The sequence below is a fragment of the Lepeophtheirus salmonis genome, chromosome Z (genome assembly GCF_016086655.4).
Source record: "Lepeophtheirus salmonis chromosome Z, UVic_Lsal_1.4, whole genome shotgun sequence".
In the NCBI taxonomy this organism is placed as follows: Eukaryota; Metazoa; Arthropoda; class Copepoda; order Siphonostomatoida; family Caligidae; genus Lepeophtheirus; species Lepeophtheirus salmonis.
In genome coordinates, this window is record NC_092584.1 from 23,696,787 (window position 1) to 23,703,710 (window position 6,924).

Genomic DNA, 6,924 nt, shown 5'->3' on the forward strand with positions numbered 1-6,924 from the left:
GTGTTCATAAAAGACCGAGAGTAATGCCTTTGATTATTTGTAGAGTTTTTAGTTTAAGTCCTTGTTGGACTTGAAGTAGAATTGAGGATCGAAAACATTGTAATTGATTAGATGCAAAGGTTGGATTTGTTTTTATGCTGTACTTCTCACGGTTGCTTACAGCTGACAACATAATACATAGGGTATTTATTGTGTGAGTGATGGTACATCCCGAGCACAGTAACTCAAAACTCAAGTACTAACGGAAAATTATCAGCCCATGTGTTACAACCACTTTTTAGAAGGCCACAAGTTGGGAAATCCTGTCCTAAGAGACAGTTAATGATCGATCACAAAAAAACCACCGATGGTATTAAGGACTGTACGGGACCAAATAAATACAGTAATCTCGCCTATCCTAGCTAACTATAATATGAAGTCGATATTTTAGTTAATAAAGTCAATTAATTATTTAATCATTTACAGTGTAGGAGTAAGTAAAACATTAAATAGAGAATTTATCTTTTTCTTTATGTTGACACTCAACATATTTAGTTTTACTTACTAGTAAATAAGCTCTTTGTTTGACTTTACGTCTCTATATACCTACTTAGTAACATTTGATGCATGTATTCTCTACGAATAGGCCGTTTTAATACACTTTTTCCTTTATCCGTTGAGTTTTTGGCGCGCAAATTATATGTACATATGTCTTTTTTGTATAGAGATCCGGAAATTCCTGTTCATACTTGTTACATCATCATAAAAGTGCGGCAAAATAAAACATGGTTTGCAGACGTTTTACAACCCTCTTTGTTTGAGTAGGTCAACGTTTGGTTGAGAAGGCGGCACAATATAAGTATGATGTCAGAAGGGGCGTTGACCCTCATATTTCCCCTATATCAACGTTTCTTAATATTCAAAATTCATTTTTTATGCAGAATACGTCAAAGACAGGGGATTGACTGGGGGCTCCTGACTAAATGTTTAACATAATAGCTGAAAACAAAAAGATTTTTGTAAATTATTTTTTGCTGTTGTCCTAATTAACAATTTTCTGTAGTTACAATTAGAATTGTATCGGTCCTAAGGTAGGTCCGCAATCCAGTCCCACTTTTCAGTCCTTAAAGATAGTAAAATCAATCCTTCGGGATGTTAATCAGGGTTTTTACTTTTTTTTTAAATTATTTTGTTCAATAATATAATGAATTTTATAACTAAATAGTAATACAAATTGCTCGTAATATCAAAATTCTGTCAAAATTAATAATATAATATTTTTTTGCAAGATATGTGCAATAATCTTAATAAATGTTTTGTATATTTTATTTGGCTTAATATACCGTCGATATTTTTCTGACAAAATCCAATGACAGTATTTGAGTTCCACACCGACTTTACTATCGTTTACTTTGACGACTATCTTTGACAACTTTGACTAATTGCTTCTTTTTTTTTAAATAAATGCAAAATTTGACACATAAAATTAATTTTTTAAAATCTGTATTACCTAATAGATCATGTTAAAAAAAGTAGCATTTTGATACCAAAATCATGTCTCTATTTTGAATATCAAGGAAGTTATGATAGAAATTTGACACCTTTTTTCCGTATTGTTTATGTTATAACCTACATCAAAATCTGTAATAAAATAAAATATAATAATTCAACAAACTACAATACAACTTTCTTAAACATGGTGTTTAAACATAGACGAGATTAGAATTCGTTCAATAATAGAATGAATTTTATAACTTAATAGTAATAAAATATGGTCGTAATATATTGTATCAAAATTAATAATAAAATATTTTTCTGCAAGATATAAGCAATAATCTAAATAAATATTTTTCATATATTTTATTTGGCTTAATAAACCATCGATATTCTTCTGACAAAATCCAAGTGAAGCGTATGAACACTTCAGGAATTACAGAGTACAGTATTGTATGATAATTGATACAAGAGAGACAGGTTATAATTAAGACAAAGTAGTTTCATATTGCGTAGTAATATAGATTGACGGGGATAGTGCCGGATTAAAAATTAGGAACTTTGCATATTCAAATTTGTTAAACACTTTTCAAAATACAAAATAAATAAATTCATTGACTTTTATATATACATTACATTTAATTTGTGATTTTGAAGGCTATTTTTCGATGATTTTTTTATCTTCTCCAGCGAACGTTGGGATTAAACGAAGAAACGGATTGAATTTTTTTTAAACATTAGTGAAAGATTAATAATTTACCAACATTAAATATAAATGACACGAAATTGATTTTACCCATTTTAGTAATGAAAATCCAGTATTTTTATAAGAATCCCATAAACACTTTTAGACTTCCGTGCAAACCTCTTGCAAGTTGTTTTCTCTCTGTAAATCGGCATTTTTATCAGAGGAAAAAACGTTCAAGGGGAATCCTCCGGATATGTTATAAAGAAATGCCCTCTCGAACTCACTTGGGATTACAAATTATAAAATATTGATTTTTATTTAGTCCATAAGATACTTTTAAATTTATTAAGCTTTATTTACATATTTTAAAGGTGTCAAATTAAAGAGGATGTATGACAACCTCTTTCCTTCAGGAAAGTGCATTGAAGATGTCTTCCAGCTCTACAATGCCTCAGAAGATATGTCCAAAGCAACAAAGAAAAGGCTCAACAAAAAGAATATGAAATTCATGGAGTGCCCTACCTTGTCTCAGGACCTCAATTCCATTGAAAGTCCTTATTTTACAAACTTACAACATTGGCAAACGATTAAATAAAAATTTCATCTGTTCTATAATAGTGAATATTAAGAGTAATAAACAAAGAATAATTATTCAAAGGTAAAAGTATAAAACTATCCACTTTTTGATATAAATTCTTATATACATATTTTCATGCATTAATTTTTATTAGGAATAGTAACTTATGGGTATGTCCGTACTTATCAAAATCAAACATAAGAAGCTTCTCCTAATACAATATATATAAAGTTGAGAAAGTTATGCTTACATTTTATGCATGCATTCCTTCAAAAATCTTTTCATTTTGCCCCATTTTACGAGCAGAAATATGCTTTTTATTATTTGCAACAATCATTCATATTTATATGAGCTATTTTGAATGTTTATTCACGTCAAAGCTTTTTATGGTAAAGGCTTTATTTGTTGTAGATACACACATGTAAGGGTTTGTCTTCCTGCTATAAAAAATATTTCGACAAATAAATTAAATCAAGGTTACTAAACATATTCGTTGAGAAAAAAACATTTATATTTTCAACACATTTTGAAGGGATCTGGTGTTTACCAGGGGTGCCAGTGAACTTTTCCGCAAAACCCCAGACGTATCTATAGAAAACTCAAGATTAAAAAAATCCCTCCAAGGCTACAAAATTGTTTATATAATGAGTTGCAGGTTTCACCACTTGGTTCAGGGGCAAATCCTGGAATTATTTCTTGATCCAACTGATAAGTTCTTCTTTGGTGCTGCAATGGTTTCAGTTGGTTTGACCTTTGATTGTGCCACAAACAAAAAAATACATCTGATTCAGATCCAAGGAGTTTGAAGGCTGAAAGTCTGACAAGATTTTTCTTGTCAAAATTCTAATGGAGCCGTTTGAGGTGTTTTTTTTTTTCGAGGTGTGGCAAGGAACTGAGTCCTGTTCCCACATTTAATACCTCCCATCGGGACTCCTGTCTATCCAGGGCTTCAATTTGTTCTCTACCATGTAAAGGTAGATGTCAATACTGACTTTGAGTCCTTGGGAACACATGAGGAGCTTACCAGCCAAAACACCATGGCGTGGGCTGAAAACTTCGATAACCACCTGTTGTTCTGGTTGTTGACCTTCAGATCCTCGCAAATTTTTTTCCCATTCTTGAAGAACCAGAGTATATATCGATAAAATTGGGTGCTTGTGGCTACAAGGTAGCTTTTAATCGCTTTTCATTGGTGTTTTTTGGTTACTTTCTTCTTTTTTTTTTGCAAGATATTTATCAAGTATTTAAACTGTCAATACTAAATTTCATATATCGATATAGCAACATCCACAAACATTGTAGATCAACAGTAGTTCCAAGACTGAATATCTTTATTGGGTGGCGGCACTGTGCCCATAGCATCACAGTAGTTTGAAAATCTTTCTTTCAATCTAAAAACATGTTTAAAACGTTTTAAGGCATACACGTTTGAAAAAGTTTCAAATGTGGATATAATATAAACTACATTAATCGCCTGAATCAATTTCCGTTTGATATATTTTCTAGTATATTTATAGCCTTTTAATATTTCATCCGCATAATTTATGTAAATGAAACACGTCGTTACCGTTATTGTATCACTCAATCTTTCACCCAAAAGAAATTGAATGAAAAAAAGACCGAAATCATCTGGTAGTTAGACAAATAAGTAAACCATCTTCCTGAGCACCCCCCCCGCCTCTCCTCATGCCCCCCACTTTGAAAATCAATGTCTTAAGCAACCTTAGTTGTTTCAAAGCCCCTGCTGGAGCTTGAGGTACTACTCACTCTGCGTATAAGGTACCTGATGCCCTGTTTGTATCTAATATCATTTTCTGGGCCCGAACTTTCTTGTTTTATGTGCCATTACCAAAGTGAGCCTGAATAAAAAAGAGCCAAGACTGAAGACCAGAACTGAGATAGAAACCATTGAAAGGAAAGAACCGAGCCCAGGACCAATAGAATCGCTGAATCAGAATTGGGCACAACCTTGCTTTTAAAGTATTTTTACCCAGCAAGGTTTCGTAGTGATTCATATTTTTAATTGCTAAGATCTCATTGGTTAAAACAATTTTCCTTTTAGAGAAGAAATAAAAATAAAAAGTCTTTATGCAGGGAAAATTTTCCCTTCAAATACATAGTTTACCCCTGAGGCAGATTAAATTTTATACAAGTCGCACCACGTACCTCGTAATCTGTATCAATCGCAAATAACAAAGGCTCACTTCGTTATTACTTAATACAAAGAAAATATAAGTGTTGAGACTCGGTCCAGCACCGAATTTATTTTCGGTTCGGTCTTAAGTAATTTTTTCAAGACTTATTTTTCGGCTTAGACCTTAGGTCGATTTTTTTCGATCGCACTTTGTCGAACAATTTTGATTCTGTTTCACTTGATGGACCGATTTTTTTCTGGTCTCAATCTATGGACCGATTTTTTTCGGTCCATAGATTGTAGAGACCATTTTTTTTTCTTCAAACAATCTAAAAAGTACACAATAAGTTCTAGAACCGATACTGTATACATATAAGAGACTTGCATGATCAAGATATCTCTGCTTAAACTTCGAATAGCGTCATTGTACTTGAAAAAACCTATGAAGTTATGTTAAAAACATTTTATCTGTTAAGGACTGAACTAGACAGAATTTTTACTTTGGACAGACCTAGACCGTACTTTTCTTCGGATCGATATAGGCCGAATTTTTATTATGAGACCGATCAATACCCAGCTTTTTTATTCGACCGATCTAGTTAAAAAAAATATAAATATATATATTTGTAATTCCAAGTTCGTTATATCAAGTTTTTTTCTAATCAAGGCAGCTAAAAATATATCATGTGTACGCGAATATTTTTTAATATGAGACGGGTTGTTAACCTATAACAAAATTAATATATTTATTAGACATTTTACCAAAATAAAATGGTTAAAAAATATATAAATATATAGAAATAAGAATCGTCACTATCGTTAAACAAAAGTATTAATACATTAAGGATGAGTCATCACTTTTACATGGAACTTTGCAATTCATAACCAGAGAAAGAGCGATACTATCGAGTAGTCAACTCTTTTTTAATGTACATATGTGGTGATTCATTATAAAAACAGTCTTGAGCAAAAGTTAAGAAAAGGAGAACCTCCTTAATTATTTATTTGCTGGGGTGGGCAGTAAAATGTGGACTCTCGAGGCTCCTGGCCTGTATGACCCATGTCAGAAGGTTGCATGGGCCCCTTTTGTATGGGGAAAATCCCAATTCGCCCTTCACTGTTCTCCTGATTGTACCACAGGAACAGAGAAGTCGTTGACGAGGGGATTAATCAACCTGGTGGGTCCTCCTTGATCTTCTTCTCCAAGCCGGATAGGAACTCTGGATCACTCTTTTAATTTTATTTTCCACTTTTTACTTTTCTGGAGAGGTATTTCCCATCATTCTTCATCATGGCCACCTCGATCACCCGGCTCCTGGATCACTTCACAATGGTCATAATCCTCGCCACCTCAACTTCAGCATCTAGGGCATCTTTGGGCTTTTTGCTAAATCATAATGACAAAATGTTTATTATAATTTGTTTATGCAAAAAGAATGGCTGAACCAGAATGTCAAAAAATAATCATTAAACCTTCCTATATTAATGAAAAATACTATATACAGTAATCTCCTACGCGGTAGTTGGAATCCATCAGTGCTTCAGAACCTCCTCATGCTCCTTATTTTTAGTTTCAATGGCAAACTGGTCAAAAAGTCTTCTGTGAGGATCACGGTGTGTACTCAACTTCCTGTCTTTCTGGAGAGACTTTTACCACGGTGAATGAGCCTACTAGCCTTACAGACAAACTCTACAGAGCAATTGAAAATGAATGTGACAACCTTTACTGAATTAAGGGTGACAAGAAGATCAGAAATCTTTTGAATTTGGGCATCCACTGTCGTTGTCTCTTGACGTATTACAATCAATAGTAAATCATATGAAATCTGATAGGTTTTGGCACAATTTCTTCCAATTAAATCAACATCGATTGGAAGTAATAATAACTATATGGAGTTTTAATTATCGCGGTACAATTTTCTTACGCAGACTTTAATATGTGGTACTCAGATCCTAGCAAGAATAAGCACGACTACTTCTTTTAATAAAGGGGTAATTTTTTTTCACTTGAAAGTGTCTTTACATAAATTCGTAGGTCTTAGAATTATTGAT